Here is a 23,650-nt window from a genome sequence, read left to right on the forward strand (position 1 = left end):
AACTTTATCTTGTATCTTTAGCTGTTAAATGCATTTAAGAATGTAGAAAAGGAAATGAACGTTCAAATGAAGTAAAGATATAAAAAAGAATGTGTACCATGTAAGGTTGCCACTTGGGGCTTAATACTTATAGTATGCTGAAAAGCATTTGCTATAGTTTTAACTAGAATAAAATAAATCTGGGAACTGGGCTTCATTTGAAATCACTTTCTCATTGGGAGACCAAAGTGTCTTACTTAGGCTCCAAAAATTAAAATGTTGAAACCTATATTTGGATGCCATAGTTTGCTGAATAGCAAAATGTAAGGTATTAAATCATCAAATAGTACTTTGTATTTTCTGAGAGAATTGTCTCATTGAAAATATTACTGATAATGAAAAAAAGGAAAATGAACAATATGTGGGCAGATTTTTGAAAATATATTTAAGAGAGCCTAATATGTCATTCAGAGAAAAGACTGTTTAATTCTTTCAATATTATGAGGTGTGTGCTATTATTTCCCTATTTTATAGATGGGAAAACTAAAGCACATAAGGGTAATTAATTTGTCTAAGGATGTACAGATAATAATAATTAACCCATTCACTCTGAAAAAAAGGATGTAAATATTTAACTGTGATGAAATCCTGTCTCTTGATATGCTTTCTATGGTTTAGCTTTCCCATCTGTAAAACAGGGAAATAATAACAACACATACCTCATAGTGTTGTGAGGATTAAATAATTTCATTTCTGTAAGGTGTTGGCATATGGTGAGTACTTAAAACATTTTAGATATTATTATTTAAAAATGGAAAATAATTGCTTAATATTATTTTGTGAGAAAACAGAAATAATAATACCTAATTAAAATTGTAAGACAAATATGATATGTGTTATTATTCATAAAACTGGTAAAATCTGCACCTCAATAATTTCCACTGCTTTAATGAGTTAAATTATTATAGGATATGAAGCCAATATCCACCTATATAGGTTCTAACCACACAGAAATTTAAAACTAGAACATGCATATGATAAAATGTCTAGACTAAGAAGGGAGTTACTAAAGCTGGCTGAGGATCGAGTCTCTCTGGGCCTGTGCTTGCAGCAAGAATAATCAGAGCATCAGTGAATACCACAGCATACAGAGCAGCAGAAAAGTCTAGCAGTAAATAAGGACAAAAGGAAATAAAATGGCTTGAAAGAAAAGCTGAGGAAGAAGGAAAGCATATTCCTACTTGGTAAATGGAGAAATAAAACTTCACATATGTACTGCCTCTCACTTGAAGAATAATATTTTGCACACTGATTAAGTCTTTGCCATAACAACTAATATTTGTAAAACATGTTTAGTTTCAAGGCTCTTTTATATACTTAAATGTCAAAGAAATCTCTGTCTAATTAGTCAAGCAGATGAGAGGGTGGGTAAAAGGGCAGATATTTTCTTTATATAGAAAAGGAAAGTGAAGGTCCCTAGTTAATGAATTTGCCTGAGGTAGATAGTGATAGAACCAGGAACTGAACTCGTATCAATGACTCCAGATCTTAAACTCTTTTTCTTTACTATGTTACTTATATTTTCTTCTGCTCAAGACTGGGACTTTAAAAAGAGCATAGTTTCTCTTATCAGCCTTAATTTGAATAAAGTACATTTTTTTTTTTTGCCCCAAGGGACTATGGTGGCTTAGTTGATAGTATATTGAGGAATTCTTGCAAGAAAATGACTTTTAAGAAAAAAATTCTGAGAAGAAAAATATGTACAAAAAATAAAATATCAACAGAAAAGAGAAGTGACTCCATTAATGATTCAAATACGCTAAAAATCTTGCTTTTGTGGACTGAATATGAAGTACAATTTTAACATAAAACAAGTTATTTCCCTTATTTTCTTCTAGTTATTTGAATTAAAACAGAAATGTGGCTACAGAAATACATTATGAATTACCATCAAAGTTTAATAGCTTTACCAATTGAGTATTTACAGGTAAAATAAGGGACTTGTCAATATAAGATTAAATTTGAGAGGAACTTTGAAAATTATCCTTCCTCTATCTTCTCAGATCCTTCTTTATTATATCCACTGGGAAGATGCTATTTGTAAAAAAACAGTATGTTCTAATCTTGAAAGTTTTACTCCATTTTCCTTAAATTTGACACAGAAAAGGGAGAAGAAATAGGAACACACAGTGCCACACAAAGAGTAGAGTTTGTTGATAAGAAGAATGCGATATTTATGAAAATGTAACCATAAAGCTCCCTAGGAAAATGCTAACTGTTGAAGAAAGTGATTGCCATATATATGAATTACACTGGGTCAAAAGTTTTGAAGATGTTACTAAAATTTGCAGGAGAAAAGGCAATTGAATAAGAGAACAGGTCTTTCCTCATTGTTTTCTACTCCTGACTTTGCAAAGTATATGAAAAGAAAATCAATTTTAAAAAGAATTTCAAATTGTTGACTAATATTTAAATTGACAAAAATCAAATTTGTGACAGTCTTATTTTCTGTGAGAGCGGATAACCTTAAGAAACTGCAACTGCTCAAACTTATTTTGCACATCCTGCTCTCTCTGAATCCCCTTCACCCTTCTGGCCGTGCTTCTCTCTGGTCCTCTTAGCTGACTACTCTGCAGCTCAGCTTACCTCCTCTGCCTGCAAACGACACTAATTGCCCATTCTCAGTGCTCCTGAAGATTTCAGTGCCCCTGAAGAGCCCTGAGATCATCTGTATTATGTCACTTACCACACTGATTTCTGTTACCTTGCCTCCCTTCCTCACTAGGTATTAGCACTCTTAAGTTAAAATTGTATCTTTCACTGGACTTGGTATTGAGAAACACTCAAGAATTATTGATGAGTTAAACAATTATCATACTAAGACAAATATTTCTCGATTATTTGATTTTTTATCAATTATTTCTCACTGTGGAGATTATAATATTTGAAAACAAAAGACATTATTTTATAACTGATTTTATGTCTTGCTGATTTTCAGAATTCACTTAAAATACACATATAAATTCAAAAGCCCATGCTACATATAAACAGGAAAGTCCTTCTCCATTGTTTGCTCCATCATGGGAAATTTCCAAAAAAATATTATATTAATACATACAAAATATTTTTTCTAGATATACTACAGAATACTTTTAGTCCATCTTAATTATGGAACTAAAGTTTCTAGATGAAAAGACCACATTTTTGTTAAGTAAATAATGATTCTACAATAGCACCCAGGAATAGAACATATTCTCTTTCCAGAGAACAATAAAGTCTGCTCCAAAAAATATCTCTAGGAAGCTCCTGGAGTAGCACAATTTTCTTAGACCACAAACTCTCAAAGCAGAAATTTAAGTTGTGTAAGAAATAGAATCACGACAATGATACTCAGCTCATCAATTCTCCTAATTTTATTCATTTTTTCTTATGTCTTCAAATGATGGTTTGAATTTATTGGATAAGAAGACCCACAAGCCTACATTTAGAAAATAAATACCTTGGAACCTTCTACAGACAGCATGTATTGAGACACAGTAGAGGACTTTTGTATAGTTCTAAACAAGATTATATTCCCATCTGTTTTGACTATCTTTAGAATTATATTTACTGCTTGGCTGTCTTCTGACTTTTTTTTTTCCGCACCAAAAAAAAAAAAAAAAAAAAGTGGAAAATTAACTGTGTCCTGGGAATATTCCCTATTATGTCTTCTAGTCATAGGTTACAAAATACCACTGAACCATTCAGCTTTCAAATGACAGGGCTGCAAAATTGTGATGATAACTAATAATAAGCTACTAACCTGGGGTTCCACCATTAAACTCTTCTCCAGACTCAAAATGTCTGTAGTGCTATTCTAATGATGGTGATACCTGATCTATTGTGAAAGAATTTGGGAAGTTACAGTTGGTGATGTAGACTTGAGATAGTTGAATGAGTAAGAACACTAAGCCTTACTCTGAACAATAATAACCTTTATTCCACACTCAGAACTTCTAATAGGACAAATCTTCTCTCTCTCAATGTCTGGATTCTCAGGGCAGTGTTTTTGAATTTTAACTGCTCCAATCTCAGATCAAAAGAGCTTCTTGGAAATTTATTTTCTGCTAGTTGCCTTAAAACAAACAAACAAATAAACTACATTTAGTCACAATTAGCTTTTAGTTACCTTCTCCAGCCAGTAAGAATTCATCTCATTGGATGCGGCTATGGCTCAGTCCCTTTGGAATCTGTTCTTGGCTTGGCAAAGCACAGAAAATTACAGGAGTCTGGAAGTACTCCCTATAGTACCTTTGCACAAGTTACCCTCATTCTACTTAGATTATCCTGCTACAGATGCTTGTCTTCTTATTTGGTCCTTTAACTTTTCCAACCTGATGTACAACCTGATGTGGATTGATTCTTAGACTTCATTTCCTACCTGGGAACAGAATCTCACTTGTGGAGGGCACAATGACAATACTCTTGTCACTCGAGAACATCAGTTTCCCTCAAGTTGCTCTAAGTTGTTCTTTCTAAGTTGTTCTTTCTGTTCCTCCGGCTGCCTCTGCTCTTCAAAAAGCTCTTGCCCTTTTTGAAGATCAGCTGATAGATTTTACCTCTACTACATTCCAGTTTGAGCATCCCCCTCGCTTGGAAGGGAAAAGAAACTGACATGTTCCTCCACCACTACACATGAATGTCTGACCTACTGATGCCTCAATGAACTGCTCTTAATCAGAAGATTTAACTGTGGAAGGATATAATCCCTATCTAAACTCCAAATAGGTGCCTATTTTCTCAACTACAGTTGCAATGACTAAATATTCAACTCTGAAGGGTGATCAATATGAGAACACATGTAAAGAGCTTTATCTTTGCACATTTCCATTATTAGATATATAACCTGTTTAAGATGGGGTGAGTGTGCTTCATTGTTTTTCATTTGTTTTGCTATATTTCATACATATAACTTGTCCTCCACTTAAATTTTACTCTTAAATTCTAGAACTGCTCCATGGAGCAATATTTTCGTTAAGCCACAGAAGTAATACAAAAAACGAGCTTGCATAGTTTAAAGAATTTGTTGAAGCTACTCAAAGCTAAGTTATACTGTCAGTTTGAATTTAGATAGAACTCATTGTTGCTTAAATCCTCAAGTGTCAGTGGCATAAGTCAAAGGGGCACCACTGGCTTAGTTGACACACTAACTTAACTTTGGCACTAGTAGTATTGGGGGCTGGATAATGCTACATTGTGAGGGCCTGTCCTGTGCATTGTAGGATCCCTGGCTTCTACCCACTAGATTTCAATAGATCCCCTAAGTGTGATAACCAGAAACATTTGTAGACATTGCCCAGTATCCCCGGTGGGCAAAATTGCCCCTGTGAAAGAGCCCCTTTTTTAACTTGATAGTCTTTTTCTGATTCTGTAGCTTTTGTCCTACAGCACCTAGCTCAGGGCCTTGCATATGATTTCTATTAATTATTTTGAACTAAATTGAATTTTCTCATTTACCATAGAGGAAAAAACAGTTGTGAGATTTATCAAAATTTAGCTTACTTTACACTGTTTGGAGGTTAAACAATTTGGGGTCAAAGGAGAGACCTATAAATGCATTTTTGAACTACATTTATAATAGTATACATTAGAATTTGACATTTTATTTACATTTAAAGATTTTTGAAGGCTAAAAGCCTAGACCTTAAGATTTCATTTGTTTACATAAAGTATTTGCCACACAGTGAATAGCTCAATAGTACCATTACATTAATGTGTATCATTTTTTGTTTCAACCATTACATATTGGAAAAAAAATCTTATTTTTTTTTACTTCTTGCAATTCTATAAGATGACTGTATATACATGTACCGAAGACAGGGGGTTGGGAGTATCTTAATTTTCAGAATGAGATATTACAAATATATTAACAAAGTTCTAAAGAAATCTTACATATTTTAAATAAAATAAAAAGTACAATATTTTCCTCACCAAAAATTATACAGGTAGTTTCTAAATTATTCTGAGACAAACCACAAACACACGTTTTGCAAGTTTTCCAGGTTTTGTGTGTGAATCAAAATGAGGCAGCTGATATATTCATGGAGACACAGAAGAAGATAGACTCATCTGTAGTCCATGTTCATGGCTCTGATTCTGTCAGAACCATGAAACAAAGTGTTGAAAAGAAACCTGTTTTTTTGTTTTGTTTCGTTTCATGTTGTACGGTTAAATGCTCTTTTGACGCACCCTTACTACAATGGTGAAGTCATTTTATCTGTTCCCTTAAACCTCATTGTCCATAGCACTAAAGTTTGGCAATAAGATCAAAGGCCATATAGAAAAAGCATATATATATATATATATATTTATATATCTAAGTTAAACTTTTTAAATAAGTAATATTAGTTAAGACGTATTTCTTTAGATGCAGAAAATTTCTAAATTTCCAAGTTCTAAATATAAAATACTTCTAGAAAAGGAGAACTGAAAGCTTTAACTATAGTGTTCACAAATGGAAAAAGTGTTGACAAGGCTGGATGCTGACATTGGCAGGAAAGTTTAAGTATTAAAGTAGAACTCCAAAGACACTGAGCCCACATGCCAACTACAACACTCCTTGCTTCTGGCTGGGCAATTTCCATGTAGGTTGGAGGTAAGAATAGTGAAGGAGAGGTTCTGACAGATATCAGTTACCCCTCTGCCTTTGAGGAGCTAATTCAGATCAAAATAGCTTCTTGGAAATTTATATTTTTTAGTTGACTTAAAAAAATACACTTAGTCACAATTATCTTTCAGTTACTTTCCCTAATTAACTGTTTACTGCTTCTTATCTATATGACATTGGGTCAGCCTATTAACCATTCAGAGTCTCAGCTTACCATGGACAGACTAAGGCAATGACGATATTTGTTGGTCACCATTAAAACACTAAATAAATGTTACTTTGTCATAAAGCAAGCAAAATATATCATGTCAAAAATATGATTTCTTTTAGAATGTTTTAGCTTTGTCATCCAATTTTGAAAGATTTATTGGAAACGACGATTAAAAGAAATCAAGGCAAAAAGGCCAGACTTCATGTAATTTTAAGGGAGTTAATAGTTATGACATTAAAATTTCACAATAGCCCAAAATTAGAACCAAGTAAAGTATTTGAAAAGAGTACTGACTTTCTTTTCTTCATATTCTGAGATACACATAATTCATATTTCTACATGATCATGCACAAGCAATGTAAGTAAGGATGAACTTTAAGCTAGACTTGTTTAGTCTACCTCATGATAGCCACTATAGCAAGAATTTGTTTTATTTTTAATATCAAGGCTGACTGAACTAGTAAGTAGGCACAGGATCAGAAGATCAATCAAGTTTGGAAATAAATAATTTGACTTTTTTCTTCAGAGAAGCATACTAAAATTTGATTCAGGTCTAAGTGGGAAAAAGAAAGATACCTGGGTTATATTGACCAAATGTAATCTACATTAAATAGGATATAAGAAATACAAATAACATCTGGCTTTGACTAGAAGTGAAGTTTTTATTTGCATTATGATAAATATAAAATTTCCATGAAAGGTTTAATTACATCAATTTAAAAACTGATATAAAATTACAATGATATGTTAAAATATCAATATTATAATTTAATAGTTATAACTGAGTAGGAAATATTAGCTAATTATTAAAAATTTAAAACTATACATGGGGATTTTGGGTCATGTATCTTCACATTTATTTATGTATTCAAAAATATTCACAGAATTTTCCCTGTATTTGCTGTCTACTTTCTTCCATAAATTCCTAAAGCTCAAAAACATGCTTTAGATTTAATTTTAGATGTGTCACAGGTTTAATTTTAGATTTATTAAGATTGAAAAAACATTTTGGGTGTATTTAAAGCTGTGTTACTAAGGAAGCAAGAAATACTATGTACTTCTATTTGGCAACCATTTCCACTGTAAGCTAGAATTTTACATAGGTGAGATAAGAATGCGAGATAAGAATAGTAACAAATTCAGTTTAAAAAATCAACATACTTTATTTTTTAGAGCAGTTTTAGGCTTACAGAAAAATTGAGCAAATAGTACAGGGAATTCCCATTTATCCTCTCTCTATATGCACTTTCCCTTATTATTAATGTTTTACATTAGGGTGGAACATTTGTTACAATCGATGAGCCGATGTTGATATAATATTAACTGAAGTTTGTAGTTTATATCAGAGTTCACCCCTTGTGTTGTACAGTTGGATGGATCTTGATAAATGCATGATATCATGTATCCATTATTACAGTATCATACAAGATAGTTTCATCATCCTAAAAATCCATCGTGCTCCACCTATTCAACCCTCACTCCTCCTCTCTGAACCCCTGATGACCACTGATCCTTTTACTGTCTCTATAGTTTTGCTTTTTTAGAATGTCATAGAGTTGGAATTTATAGTATGTAGCCTTTTAAAAATAGCTTCTTTCACTTAGCAATATGTATCTACTGTTCCTCTGTGTCTCTTGATGGCTTGACAGCTCATTTCTTTTTACTACTGCATAATATTTCTTTTTATAGATGTACCATAGTTTGCTTATCTCAAGTTATGCCTGATGGAAGGTCATCTTGGTTGCTTCCAGTTTTCATCAATTATGAATAAAGTTGCTATAAACATTCACATGCAGATTTTTGTGTGGATATATGACATTTTCAGCTCTTTTGGGTAAATACATAGGAACACATTTGTTGGATCATATAGTAAGACTTAGCTTTGTAAAAAAAAATGGCAAAGTGTCTTCTCAAGTGCCTGTACTAGTTTTAGCATTCCCATCAACCATGAATGAAAGTTTCTGTTACTTCACATTCTCACCAGCATTTGTCGTTGTCAGCGTTTTGGATTTTGGCCATTCTGATAGGTATGTAATAGTGTCTCATTTGACTTTGCAATTCTCTAATTACAAATGATGTCGCGAATATTTTCATTAGAGTTTTTGCCATCTGTATATCTTCTTTGGTAAGATGTCTGTTCAGATATTTTTCTTCCTTTCCGTATAAACTCAGCTTGTCAATATCTATAACAACAACTTGCTGGGATTTTGATTGAGATTTTGTTAAATCTATACCTCAAGTGGGAAAGAAATAATGTTTTTGATGCTCTGTTGTTAGGTGCATACGTGCTAAAGATTGTTATGTTTTCTTGGATAATTAACCCCTATATAATTATGCAACATTCCTCTTTCTCCCTAATAATTTTTCTCATTCTGAAATCAGCTTTGTCTAAAATTTATAAAGCTACTCTAGTTTTCTTTTCATTAGTGTTAGCTTGGCATATTTTTACTTTTAATCATCCTGTGTCTTTATGGATGGATTCCCTGTAGACAACATATGATTGGGTATTTCCTTTTTATCTACTCTCTTAGTTTCTGTCTTTTAATTGGTATATTTATATCATTCACACTTAAAATGTCATACACATGAATTAATATGTACCATATTTATAACTATTTTCATTGCACTAGTTCTTTGTTTCTATTTTGTCTTCTCTGGTATTAATTATTTTATATAATTTCATTTTTACTCCTCACTTAGCATATTTTTACACTTTTTAAAAAAAATTAGTTATTGCCTTGGAGTTTAAAATATACATTTACAACCAATTAAAATCCATTTTCAAATTACACCGTACCACTTAATAGATCATATTGGTACCTTATAATAAAGTACTCCTTGTTCCTTCCTTCTATTCCTTATAACATTGCTGTTATTATTCATCTCACTTATCTATAAACTTTAATCACTTAATACATTACTACTATTATTTTGAACAGTTATCTATTAAGGAGTCCCCAACCACTGGGCTGTGGACTAGTACCAGTCCACCACTGCCTGTTAGGAATCAGGCCACACAGCAGGAGGTGAGCGGTGGGCAAGCGAGCGAAGCCTCATCTGTATTTGCAGCTGCTTCCCAGAGCTAGCATCACCACCTCAGCTCCACCTCAGATCATCAGGCATTAGATTCTCATAGGAGCGTCAGTCCCTGAAGCCAGAAAGGTTGGGGACCGCTGCTCTATTAGATCAGTTAAGAACAAGAAAAATAAAATATTTTATTTTACCTGCATTTATCCCTTTTCCCACACTCCTCTTCTTTATGTAGATCTGAGTTTCTGATCTACATCATTTTTTCCTTCTCTAGAAAACATTACCATTTATTTCAATGAACTCTCTTAGATTTTGTCTAAAAACTCTTTATATCTCTTCACTTTTGAAAGATAATCTCTCTGAATATAAAATCCTAGGTTTATTTGTTTTCAACACTAGTATTGAACACTTTACTCTCTTTTTGGTTGCATGGCTTCCGAGGAGAAGTCCAATATTATTTTTATCTTTGTTCCTTTACAGTTTATTCTGTAGTTGACTATGATCTGCCCAAGTATAGATATTTTGGCACTTATTCTGCTTATCTGTAAAACCTGTAGTTTTGTGTCTGTCATTAATTTGAGAAAATTCTCAGCCATTATAACTTCAAATATTTTTTCTTCTTTCTTCCTTTTCTTTCTGGTATTCCCATTACACATATGTTAAACTTTTCATAATCGCCCCACAGTTCTTGGGCCTTGTGTTCTTTTTTTTTTTCCCCTCATTCTTTTTTTCTTTGCATTTAAGTTTGTGAAGTTTCTAGTAACATATTTTCAGTCTCAATGGTTCTTGCCTTGGCTATGTTTCGTCTACTAATAACGCCATTAAAGACATTTTTTATTTGTTACAGTGTTGTTTTTTTTATCTCTAGCATTTCCTTTGATTCTCCCTTTCTATCCCTCTGCTTTCATTACCCATCTATTTTGCATATTGTCCACTTTTTTCTTTAGAACCTTTAGCACATTAAACAAAGTATGTTAAATTCCAAAATAATTCCAAATTATTTAATAATTACCAAGTCCCTGTCATATCTGAATCTGATTCTGATGCTCGCTTTGTTTCTTCGGATTGTGTTTTTATTTGCCTTTTACCTTGCCTTGTAAATTTTTGTTGAAAGCCAGACATGAGTTGTGACGTAATAGTAACTGAGGTAGGTAGGCCTTTAAAGTGAGGTTTCATGTTCTTCTGCCCTGGGGTTAGGCTGAGTTTAATGCATGTTGTATGTAGGTGTCAGAGGCTTCAATTTCTTCTAGAGTCCCAGTTTCTGTCTCTCCTGCTATATTGAGATTTCCCTAGAAATTTCTTTGAAGTAAAATCTGTGTCTTGCAGCTGTTGAAGTTGTAATCCAACTATTATTTTTGAGCCCTGCTACTATGATGACAACATATTAGAAAAGAAAAATATTCTATAAGTTTATCATTAAATCCTTTTTTGACTTTCTAAAATGCATTTTTAATTACATTTTACATTTTGTTAATGTATATTTTTATATATTATATCTTTCTTCCACTTTATACTTTTAATTTTTTAAAAAATATTTTTTATTTTTCAATTATAGTTGGCATACAATATTATATTAATTTCGGATGTACAATATAGTGATTAGACATTTATATAACTTTTGAAATGATCACCCTGAGAAACCTTGTACCCATCTGACACCATACATAGTTGTTACGTTTATTCAGTACATTCCTTATGCTATACTTTATATCCTCATAACTATTTTGTAACTAGCAAATTCTTAATTGCTACCACTTTTTGCCCACCTTCCAAACCTCCCTCCCATCTGGCAACCCTCAAAATGTTCTCTGTATCTATGAGTTTGTTTCTGTTTTGTTTATTTTGTCCTAAGATTCCACATGTAAGTGAAATAATATGGTGTTTTTCTCTGCCTGACTTACTCCACTTAGCACAATACCCTCTAGGTTCAACCATGTTGTTGCAAATGGCAAAATTTCATTCTCTTATTTATTTATTTGTTTATTTTTATGGCTAAGTAATATTTCATTGTATATGTGTACCACCTGTTTTTTATTCATCCATCCAATGACGGACACCCAGGTTTCCTCCATATCTTGACTATTGTAAATAATGCTGCAATGAACATAAGGATGCACATGTCTCTTCAAGGTAGTATTTTGGGTTTCTTCGGCTAAATACCTGAAGTGGAATTCCTAAGTCCTTCTTTGTCTTTTGCTATATACTTTGTTTTAAAGTCTATTTTGTCTGGTATAAGTATTGCTACCCAGATTTTCTTTTCATTTCCATTTTCATGAAATATCTTTTTCTATCCCTTTCTTTCAGTCTGTGTGTGCCTTTTGATTTGAAATGAGTCTCTTGTGGGCAGCATATGTAAGAGTTTTATTTTCTTATTTATTTAGCCATCCTATCTTTTGATTGGAGCTTTTAATTCTTTTTTATTTGAAGTAATTATTGATAAATATGTAGTTATTATCATTTTATTATTCATACTTTTGCTACATATTTTTTTCTCCTTCTTAAAGAAATCCCTTCAACATTTCCTGTACTATTGGCTTGGTTGTGATACACTCTCTTAGTTTTTCTTGTCTGGAAAGCTCTTTATCTGTCCTTCAATTTTAAATGACAGCTTTGCTGGGTAGAGTAATCTTGGTTGCAAGTCTTTGCTTTTTATCACTTTGAATATTTTGTTTCAATCCCTTCTGGTCTGCAGTTTCAGTTAAAAAAAATCAGCTGACAGTCTTATGGGAGTTCCCTTGTAGGGAACTAATTGCTTATCTGCTGCTTTTGAGATTCTCTCTTTGTCTTTAACCTTTGGCATTTTAATTTTGATGTGTCTTGATGTGGACCTTCTGAGTTAATCTTTTTTGGAACTTTCTAAACTTGGTGGGGTTGTATGTCTATTTCCTTCACCAGATTAGGAAAGTTTTCCATCATTATTTCTTGATCTGTCTCTTCTTCTTCTGCTACCCCCATAATGCAAACGTAGTTATACCTGACGTCCCAGAGGCTCCTTAAACTATCTTCATTTTCTTTAAATTTTTTTTCTTGTTGCTGTTCTGATTGGATGTTTTGATACTTTATCTTCTAAATTGCTGATCCTATCCTATGCTTCGACTAATCTGTTGATTCTCTTTGTTGTATTCTTCATTTCAGTTATAGTCTTCATTTCTGACTGGTTCTGTTTTGTGTTTTCTATCTCCATTTTTATGTTTTCTATCTCTTTGTTAAAGTTCTCACTGAGTTCATCTACTCTTTTTCTAAGTTCATTGAGCATCCTTATAACCAGTGTTTTGAATTCTGCGTTAGGTATGTTGCTTGTCTCTATTTTGTTTTGTTCTTTTTCTGGAGCTTTGTTCTGTTCTTTCATTTGGGATATGTTTCTTTGTCTCCCCATTTTGGCTGCCTCCCTATGTTTGTTTCTATGTGTTAGGTAGGGTTCCTAAGTCTCCCAGTCTTAGTAGGGTGGCTATATGTAGTAGGTGTCCTGTGGGTCTCAGTGGCACAGTCTTCCCTGGTCACCTGAATCAGGTGCTCAAGCTGTGTCCCTTGTATGGGTTGTATGTATCCTCCTGTTGTAGTTGAGCCTTGGTTGCTGTTTGCATGTCGATGGGAAAGACTGACCCTCAAGCTAATTGGTTGTGAGTACTGGCCTGTGAGCAGCCAACCCTATGGAGCAAGATTCACTTTAGCAGGGCTTTGGTGCCTGCCCCGTCTGCCCTTTGAGTGTATCCTCCTCAGATGCAGCCCTGGGTGGTGCTTCAGCTCCAGTCGAAGCTGGCCACTGGGAGTGCAGGTCCAAGGGCCTCGTGGGAGGTGCCCAGCTACAAGTCAAGTTCAGCTGTAGCCTGTGTATTGCCCAGGGCCACCAGGTAAGAGTCACCAAGCAATCCGCAAATGGCTGCCACCCCTGCTGGGCTTAGAGATGCCTCAAAAGGCCATGCCAGGAACTGAGGCCAGCTGCCGCTTGTGCCAGGCTTAGGGCTGCTCAGCAAGTGGTACAGGGCATGCTGGGGCCAGATGCTACTTCTCTGGGTTTTGTGAACGTTTGTGAGATTTTAGGGAAGTCCACATAATGAGCAAAGACAAGCTATTTGTATGGAAAAAACTACTGGAGGCAGCCTGGGTAGGCCCATAAATTGGGAGAGCAAGGTTTTCAGGGATTCACCTAGGCAGGGTGACCTGGGTTAACCAGGTTGATGGAGACTCAGATATGGCCTGCGTCCACATGCCAGAAAGGGGTAGGGCTCAAAAAAGGAAAAATAAAATCTGCTATCACTTATGTCTGGGAGAAAGCCACCCCTCTAGCCTTTGCCCTGAAGTCAGACCACTCTATTTTTCCCCATATGTCCCTGGCGCCTTTTGAGCAGCTGTCCAGCCCTGGAGCTCAAAGCAAGTCAGTCCGTCACAGAGTTAGGCCAAGTGTGGGCCTTTAAGAGAAATATCTGCAACTCCTGTGGCCCTTTGTCTCAGTCAGCCACTATCACCACTAGTTTTCAGTCAGAGGTTGTGGGGATTCCTCTTCCTGGCACTGGAAACCTGGGCTGGGGAGGCCAGCATTGAGCCAGGACCCCTTGCTTCTCTGGATATGGAGCAACCTCTGTAGATGAGATATCCTTTCCGATTCTCAACCGCTACATGTGGTTGTGGGACAGGCCTGTTTTGCATCTCTGCCCCTCCTACCAGTCTAGAGGTGGCCTTTTATGTATGTCCCCAGTTGTAGGACTTTTGTTCAGCCATACCTCCGGTGACTCTCAATGATAGTTGTTCTCTAGTTTTGTTGTAATTCTGATTTGGTCGTGAAAGGAGGTAAGCAAAGCATCTACCTTCTATGCCATCTTGACTGGAAGCCTTTTGTTTTGTTTTAAGCCAGCCTGAGTCCTAGGCTATGACCTTCAGCAGTTTCTTAGCTTTTTCCCCCTCAGGTTTTGTGATAAAGGAAGGCCAGAGAGGGGCTCCAGTCATCTAACTGCCCTTCCCCTAGGTCAGATGCGGCTCTGGGATAGATTTCTTCCAGGGCATGGCTTTTTCATGAAAAATAGAGAGCTCTGGGCTTATTTTAAAATGGGTTCTGTTCCTCTCTCTCTTAAGGAAGCATGAGAGAATTTTTCTCTGGTCTCCATTAAAGACCTGGTAGGGTTCCTGGAGGTAAAACTTGTGAAAGCATGCCCCCTCCCCAAGACTGGAGGGATTTTTAACTCTTAAACTAATCTATGCTCAGCCTCCAGCAATCAGTCAGTTACTGTTTAAGTGTCTGACTCTAGTGGCTTCATCTCCTGGGGAGCTATTATTCTCTGTATTTTCTGTCTCTCCAAATTTCAAAGCAGTAGCTTGCCCTGCAACCTAATTCTCTGTTAGATTTAAGAAACACTGTTGATTTTCAGAATCATTGACTTTTAGAATTGTTGATTTTCGGTTTGTTTAGTTTTTCTTGTTGTGAGGACAGGATTGATAACTTCTTTTCAATTTGAGATATGGTTCAGAAATTGCACAGATAAGTAAGCACACTTGATTAAAATGAGAATTTTAAATTAATATGTGCAAAATCATGATTCTTTGCTCACATGTAGTCTAGTCTGCTTGGTCACAATTTGGTTCATGTACTAACAATATTGGGATGAAAAGGCCATCATTTGCACAAAGGCTAGATTTTGATAGTGAAGCTTCTTCAGGCTAGCCCCAAGCCACCATGTCAGAATCTTACTGTGCCATATGTCATGTCCTTCCACTAATAAGTTTTTCCCTTTACACCTTAATATCTGCCTTTTTTACTGCTTGATTTTCACGACAAACACTAGGCAACATTGCACATGGACAACATATTGAAAATAAAACAGAGGAGGAGGAGGAAGGAAAAAACAGTCATTCACAGTTCAAGTATTTTTTATATAATAGCACAACAAACTTAACCAAAGCCAGAGAGCTGTAGGCAGCAGTGATCTGGCCTACTTATGCCTGGAATGAAGTGTCTCTTCACACTCTCATTATACACATTGGCTAGACTGGCACACCAGGCCAGAGCTCATTTGGTCAGCAATCAGACCTTTCTAGCAAGGATCTGGGCTTACGACATTACGAGTGCAATCAGACATTTGCACTGTGCCCGATGGGTGACATTAACTTTTTATCCTTGGTGAAAAGGACTATAGAAAAGTCATTCCTGGAAACACTGCCTAATATACAATGCACGAAGAACTATGTCTGGAATATGGAGTGATTAGTTAAAGCTTTACCAATTTTTTATTTAACTCATTATTCAACAAGTATATAATTACAGTCATTATTCTTCTTCATCTATCAATTAGGGTATTTATAAGTCTTTGTATAATGTGGGTGTATATGTGTGTGCAAATCACTTTTAAGGTAGTTGTCTGAGCTTTAATCACTTCAGTTTAAAGATATAAGGAAACACCTAAAATAAGTTTTGAAGGAAAAATTATTATTATTATTTATTAACTCAGCATTATTTGGTTGACAGAGAATTTTCATGAACCACTATAACAGATTCGTTCAATGGTCCTGAAGATTAGGAATAAGAGGATAAAGCAGGTGAGAAAAAGGAGTGGAATGTTTTACCCAAATCTCTTGTCTGATTAACACCATTACTCTGTGCCTTCTCATTATTGGTGTGTACTTACAGATTGAAAATAAGTACCTACTCTGATACTTGTGTTTTTTAATTCTCTTAAACTTGAATAAATTTGCTGTTGCCTTTTTGGATTTATATGACTTCCAGAACAAATTACTGAAGTTTAAGGGGGCACAAGAACTTTTAACACCTACATAGCTACTTTAGTGAAAAGGTTCTTTCATTTGGCCCATTTACTTTTTCTAGCCTTTTAATCCCTATATTTTGAACAAGAATTCTTGAATACCACTTACTTTAAAAACAGAAAACAGTCAAAAGACTGATCTCCAAGGTTTAACCCATTTATGTGACAAATTCACTCCCAACAATATCTCTTGCCTTCCTTTCCATAAAAGCTTTGAATTTAGGGGATGCATTAATCCTCTGCAATGTGGGACATGCCATTACTTGTCTTATCTATAGAATGCAGTATTTTAAAAAGCTTGATCAAATTTTAAAGTTTACAGTTTATTTATTTTCTCTCCCCCTGTAGACTGCAATTGCCACAGGAGCAGAGACCTCATCTTGCTCACCATCATATTCCTAGTGCTCACTGCCCAGCCTACAACATAAAGTATGCTAGTCTGGGTAAAACAATACATGTAGATCAACTAACTGAGCAAAAGAAAGTAACAAAGCACAGAGTAAGGTAGGGAGAGGGGCTCATGGAAATAGTCAAAGAGAAAATAGGCATGTGTTGGACAATGTGAAGAGGATCAATTACTGAGGCCAGCAGACTGAAAGCTGGCCAGGCTGGTCATCTGCCATGCTGGAGGGGCTCCAGACATGGACTATTCGCATTAACTTCTATGAAGAGATAGTGCCTGGGGCTAACTGGTGACTCACATCAGCTGCCAGGACTCCTGATGCTGAGGCAGCAGACCTGCTTTGCCTGCCTAAAGATGCTCTGTGGCCCTCATTGACCACAGGTGTTGCCCATTCCCACTACCCTCTTCAGAGCATCACTCTAGATTAGTGGCTCTATTTTTGCTCCCCCCACAGACTCTCGTTATGTTGCCTCATGTGATCCCATATGAGTGCTCATTGAGGTGGGCAAACCCATTGTTTTACTCCCCACACTGGTAAATATCAAGGTCTGGTACTGCTGGTGCTCGAAGGTCTGTTCCAGCCCCTGTGTCCCTGCCTGTAACTTGGTGACTCCATTAGGTTTGTCCTTATGATAGAGGCATTGCTATGTGACCTTAGAGTTTACATGGCATCCATGGTCAGCAGGATACCAGCAATCCCTATTATAATATCACTATTCAATGGAGGGGTTGAGACTTGTGAGTTTGCGCTGGTCAGATTTAGCTCACTTATATCTCACAGTCTCCCTAGTACTACTAACTCTATTTTTCGGATGAAGAAACTGGGGCTAAGGCAAGTTAAGTCATCTGCTCAAGGCTGCGTGGCTAGAAAATAGCAGAGGTGAGATTTGAACACACAGTTTGAACACCCTTCTTACCACTGCGCTGTCCTGTTTCTGACTTGACTTACCCAGGTGCAGGTGCTTCCACTACTTCCTTTTCCAGCAGCCTCCCACCTGGAGGTTCACTCCTGCCTTCTGGGGAAGCTTCCTTTTCCTGTTGCTTCCACAGCCCTGGCTGCCAGGGAGCCAGCGGCTTCTGGCTGTTGTGGTCACAATTCAGATGTCTAAAGAGACACATTTTCTCCCTGGCCCCTGCTATCTCCTTGTGAGACCATATGGCCCCTCACACTGAGAGGACATAGAAGGCTCATCTCCTGCCTCTCAGCTCAGGGGAAAGGTAAGGAAAGCCCCCTGGGGGCTGCACTTCCCAATAGGATCACGCCTTGTTCCTGCAGAGGTGAGGGGCACTGTGGGTTAGACCCTGCCCCTCCACTCATGCCTTCACCTTTCTTCCTAACAGACTTTCCTTGAGGTGGGGAGGTTCCAGTGTTGTCATGAGATGCATTTTCTTGGCTTTTGAGAACTCAGGCTCTTCCCTGACATTTCTGAGGTAAAAGGTAGTCTTTGGGGAGATACCTCTAGTTGCTGGAAGAGCTGAATATGGGGCAGACAGGGGAGCCCTGCTGTTCTGTAAACATTACTGGCAATGTGTGAGCAGCATGTTCTGGGCTATCAGCCAGAAAAGAGTCTGAGTTCCATTTTCTTGCCCCCATGACAAAGATCTCTGGGTGCCTGGCTCTCCTTTGTCTCATAGGGAAAAACCCATGCCTCAGGATGATTAAGTTTGGGGCTGGATCAGACAGTTCCCACCCAAGAAATCATGGGCTACTCCTGTTGACAAAGCCAGAGGAACAATAAAACTTGAACTCCCTGGTACTTTCTCAGATTACACAGATGGAGCAAACCATCCTATTACATGCTAGGCCCTTTATCTGGTTTAATTTTGTATCAAACTCACTGGCAAGTTCATTCTTATCGCTCCCATTTTATAAATGAGGAGATTCTGGTTCAATGAGGCAAAGAAGCTTGCCCAGGGTCACTCAGAATTAAGCGTCTGGAGCAGTACTACCATTACTACCATGCATCTGTGTTTGCCTCCAAAATCTGTTCTTTCCACTCGGCCACGCATGTCTGAACTTTCTGAAACTTTTCTTGGCTTGGTTTTGAGGAATTTGAACAAATTCCTGTCTGGTATACTTTGTGAAAGCAAAATTCTGCTTTTAAAATTAAACAGACTAGCCCAAGTAAAAGGAGGAGATGGGAGTTGAAAATTCCTGTGTTTTTGGATTAGCAATGGTTCTTTTGGATTTCTGTTTGGGGTGGGGAAAGAATGTTTATCTGCCTTCTCTCTATGCCCCCTATGTTTTTCGAATTATTATTAAGAGTAAATGGAAATAGTTTTAACTCCAGATTAAAATTTTAAATACAGCAAGATTTTAATTACTTTCACTTATGAGGAGAATCTATTATTAGATAAATCAGAACGACCTAAGTTTCAAAAGTGACTCTTCTTTAGTTCTGGGGTGCATTCTGTTCATTCAGTAATACTAACTGAAATTCTATGATTGTCCTGTGATACTAGTATAATCATTTGGTAAGTAGAACATAAAATTGAAAAATATTTATGTAAAATAGATTTGTTTTGACTTCATTAAAGACTGATTTTTAGAATATATTAAAAATTTTGGAATTTTGTCCTTTGCTTATTTAGTTCTGTGGCAGATACTGCTAGCTGTCCCTCCAGACTCATTCTCCCCTTTTTGCTGGGCATATGGCTCCTCAGCTGGAGAATATATTTTCTGGAATTTCCTGCAAGTGGGTGTAGCCCTGTGACAGTTTTCCCTGATGTGGGCAACTTCCAAGCCATCTACAAAAACCTCTTCCTTGGCCTCGTTTTTACCTTCTCTTTCACCACCTAGAAATAGAGAAGCTGTGGCCAAACTTGGAAAATATGTAAGAATTGCAGAGCTGCCACACATGCCTGTACTTCAGAATGACTTCACGGGCAGAGCACACTCCCTTACCCACCCAGGACTACTACTTCAGAAAGAAATCAATCTGTATTTTGCTTTCACCACTGCATTTTTTCTGTTCCCTTACAAGCTTACATTACCCCCACTATTACATAGACAAATATTCACAGTAGCTTATGTTCCATGGGCGCTGTTCTCAGAAATGGCGAGTGTCCAGGGGAATGTCAGTCTGGAAAAATATGCTATCTAAAAATTAACATATAGACATTTTAGGATCTCCTATAAATATCTGAAGCAGATTTGATAGTTCAGGGAAATAAAACAAGGCAAAGTTTTAAAAGGCTTTCCATAAAATAACTCTTTTTTTTTCTCACAAAAACCACTCTAGTGACCTTGCCCTAAATTACTGGCATGCTAAACCATAGGAATTTATATTCCACATATACTTTTAGCCCAAAGAATGAATTCTAACCATAGATCTAAAATAACAAGGTAAAATTAACAATTTAATGCCACATAAAGACTCGCTTAAGATTATTTTAAATGTTCAAAAGAGACACTTTAAACATGTGACTTTTTAAATATAGAGTTTGGGTTTCATGACTAATGGTATGATTCAAAATATGAAGCAATAAGTTATTTCTCGAAAATAAGAATTATACCTTCATTTATTTCATTTTAATGCTCTAAAAGACTTGCCAAAAGAGTGTCATCTCTTACTGAAAAATGTTAAGATATAGGCAAAGACCTAAGAATAACACACACACACACACACACACACACACACACACACACAATCCAATGTTTCTACTCAGACGCACCCGCAGAAATTCACATACTTGAAAGGACCACAAGTCTGAACTTTGTTATTCTAGGCAAAGAAATATGATAAATCTTTAGTACTGGAACAGGAAGTATTTTGGCAAACCAATGCAAGGACTTTGAACTCACAATTGATTATCATAATGATGGCCATCTCAGTGAGAAATAAATCTACATTGTTTGATGAAATGTAGGTATGCATTTCCTTAACAGCCAATCAAAATGTACTCATTGGATACTTCAGCATATTAACCAACCAATGTTCATTTTATCCATTAGCACAAATTTTCTAAAGCAGAATGTTTGACGATTTTCAGCAAGACTGTAGAATAGTGTGATGTGGATTAGGAAAAATTCACATCATGTAGCTAAGCTTTTGCAAATCTGACCACTTTATTTTATAGAGATTCTTCTCATCTCAGCCAATGATGATTTTGCATTTTTGACCAAAACTAAACAAGTCTCATTGATCCACTGTTGAGTCAAAGACTATAAGTTTTAAAAATTTAATTATGTGTACTTTTCATTATTCAATCAAATTTTCTGTTTTAAAATGAAAAGGTAAGTGAAGAAATTCCACTAGCTGTAGCATTTTCAATCTAATCACAGTACTCAAAAGTAACACGTGTCAAAGCTTGATCCTCATATTCTCACCCAAACATGGTCTTCTGGAAGTTAATAACAACTCTACCTAATCACTCAGGCCAAATACTTGGAGTCATCTTTCTCTTTTAACACTCAGCCAGCCTATCAGTAAATCCCATTAGCTCAACATGCACGATATATCTAGAATCTTTCCCCACTTCCACTGCTACCACCTTAGTCTAAGCCATCACTATCTCTCATGTGGATTATTAGATCCTTCCCCTAACTGGCCCCCTCCTTTGTTGTTTGTTCCTTTCAGTCTGTTCTCAACACAGCAAACAGGATGTTTCTAATCAGTTTTGTTGCTCTTTTGCTCAGAATGTTCCCACGACTTCCCATCTCACTTAAAATTAAAGCCAAAGTCACTACATTGACCTGTAAGGCTCTATATAATCTGCCCCTTGTTGTCTTTCTCACCACATTCCCTTTTAGTCTCAAAACATGTACTTCCTCATTTCAAGAGAGTATCCAGCATGATCCCTTCTCAGTGCCTTTGCACTGGATGTTCCCTCTGCTTTGTACACTCTTCCCCAGAGAGCCACGTGGCTTGCTCCCTCATATCTATCACATTTTTATTTAAAGAAAGCTTTCATGGATACCTTATCTAAAATCACAGTCCCTGCTCACAGTATCCCCTACCCACTTGCCTGCTTTCGCTTTTTCTTAACGCTTATCACCACATAACAAACTGTTTATTTTACTTATCTTGATGATTTCCTGTTTCCCCTTGTAGAATTTGTAAGTGCTATGAAGGCAAGAATTTTTTTTTGATCTGTTTTGTTCACTATATTGTAACAGGTCCTTAATAAATAATTTTGAATGTTGACTGAATAAAAATATTTTCTCAAGTAATTGATTGGATTGGAATGGAATTCACAGAAATATAGTAGAGAAACATATATACATACACTGGAAAGAAATTAAAATCAGAACTAAATCAGATAAAGGCCATTCATGAATGGAATGTGTAAGAATCTCATTGTCATTAGCTAGCTGCATGAATCAAAAATAGCAAACAAAACGAGTACATGTAAAGACAGACTAATGTAGGGACAGGTGGCACTTTTCTAATATGTTCCTTCTATGGCAGATGGTGTCTATACTTTACAGCCTGCATAGTTTCATCACTGTGAGTTCTCTAGTCTCTAGTAAAACACAATTATATCCAGGGGGTATCTACATGATAGCATATCTTATTCTTCTATCACCCACATATGCCCAGGGATTACTCAGTTCTTTACTCTCTCTATTTGAACAAATACACAGAAGAATTTTTGAACTGAATACAAATTACAAATTATACTGATCGAAATGACTTTCATAAGTCACATATCCACTAATATGGTTTGGACCCACTGTTTATGTTCCATTAAAACCCAGAGCAGCAGGATCCCATACAAATGCAGGTGGGCAGAGCTTTGCATTTAATGTGTCATTTGGATGCCTGTAAGATCTGTTCGAGTGTCTATTCTTGCGTATACTATTAATCACTCATGCTTCTCTAGTGAGTGGAGAACACTGATGGGTAGATGAAAAAGTAATGCCTCCTAGAAACTGCCTCCAATGAAAACCAAAGGAAGAGCTTTTGAAGTGGAAAAAAAAGCTTTTCAAATGAAAAGGGCACAAGGTGAAATATAGAGAGGGACTTCAAAGAATAACATTTAGTTGATACAAAAACAAAGAAAATGAAAAAAAATTTCCTGAAGAAACCAAGCCAACTACCTGGAGATTCTCTGAGAACCTCATATTGTATAAAACAACATGTACAAAAAGCAAAAGGCTAGGTATTTAACTGAAAACATACATTTGGTTGGCAGGCCTTCACATGTAATGTGTCAAGAAGGCCAGGATTAAGATGAGGTTGAAATTTACAAAATTTCTAATAATGATTTCTGGCCATGTGGAGCGTGCTGATAAACATGAGCATGACTGCTCTAATGCACTGAGGAAGATAATCATTAAACTAAATGGGACACAGTCAAGAGAGCTAGTAGGGAATGGCCAATTAAGGAACATAACGGAAAGAAAAGATGGGTAAGGTATCCAAATCATAGGAGTTCAAGAGCACTACATAATAGGCATCAAATAAATTCCTAGTAAATAAATAAGTTGTAAGCCCTGAGAATAATTGGTAAAAATGAGAACTATTATTAAATCAGTGAAAAGCCAATGTAGCCTTAACTTTGAGAAAGAAAAACTGTCAACATTATAATATAACCATTAATTTCAGAAAATCTGGATACTCTGCACATCTTTAGAAAAGAAAGTAGAAACTGCCAAGAGCCGACAAAGCCCACAAAGAAGGCAT

At 36.1% G+C, this 23,650-nt stretch overlaps 1 protein-coding gene across 3 annotated transcripts in view; it reads right to left on the minus strand.

Moving 5' to 3' along the window:
* NALCN (sodium leak channel, non-selective) overlaps window positions 1-23,650 on the minus strand; it is a 277,480-nt gene that overhangs the window by 184,798 nt on the left and 69,032 nt on the right. The gene's annotated exons all lie outside the window — the stretch shown is intronic.

Source organism: Pteropus medius, unplaced genomic scaffold (assembly GCF_902729225.1).
Source record: "Pteropus medius unplaced genomic scaffold, Ma_sr-lr_union100, whole genome shotgun sequence".
NCBI classification, from domain to species: Eukaryota; Metazoa; Chordata; class Mammalia; order Chiroptera; family Pteropodidae; genus Pteropus; species Pteropus medius.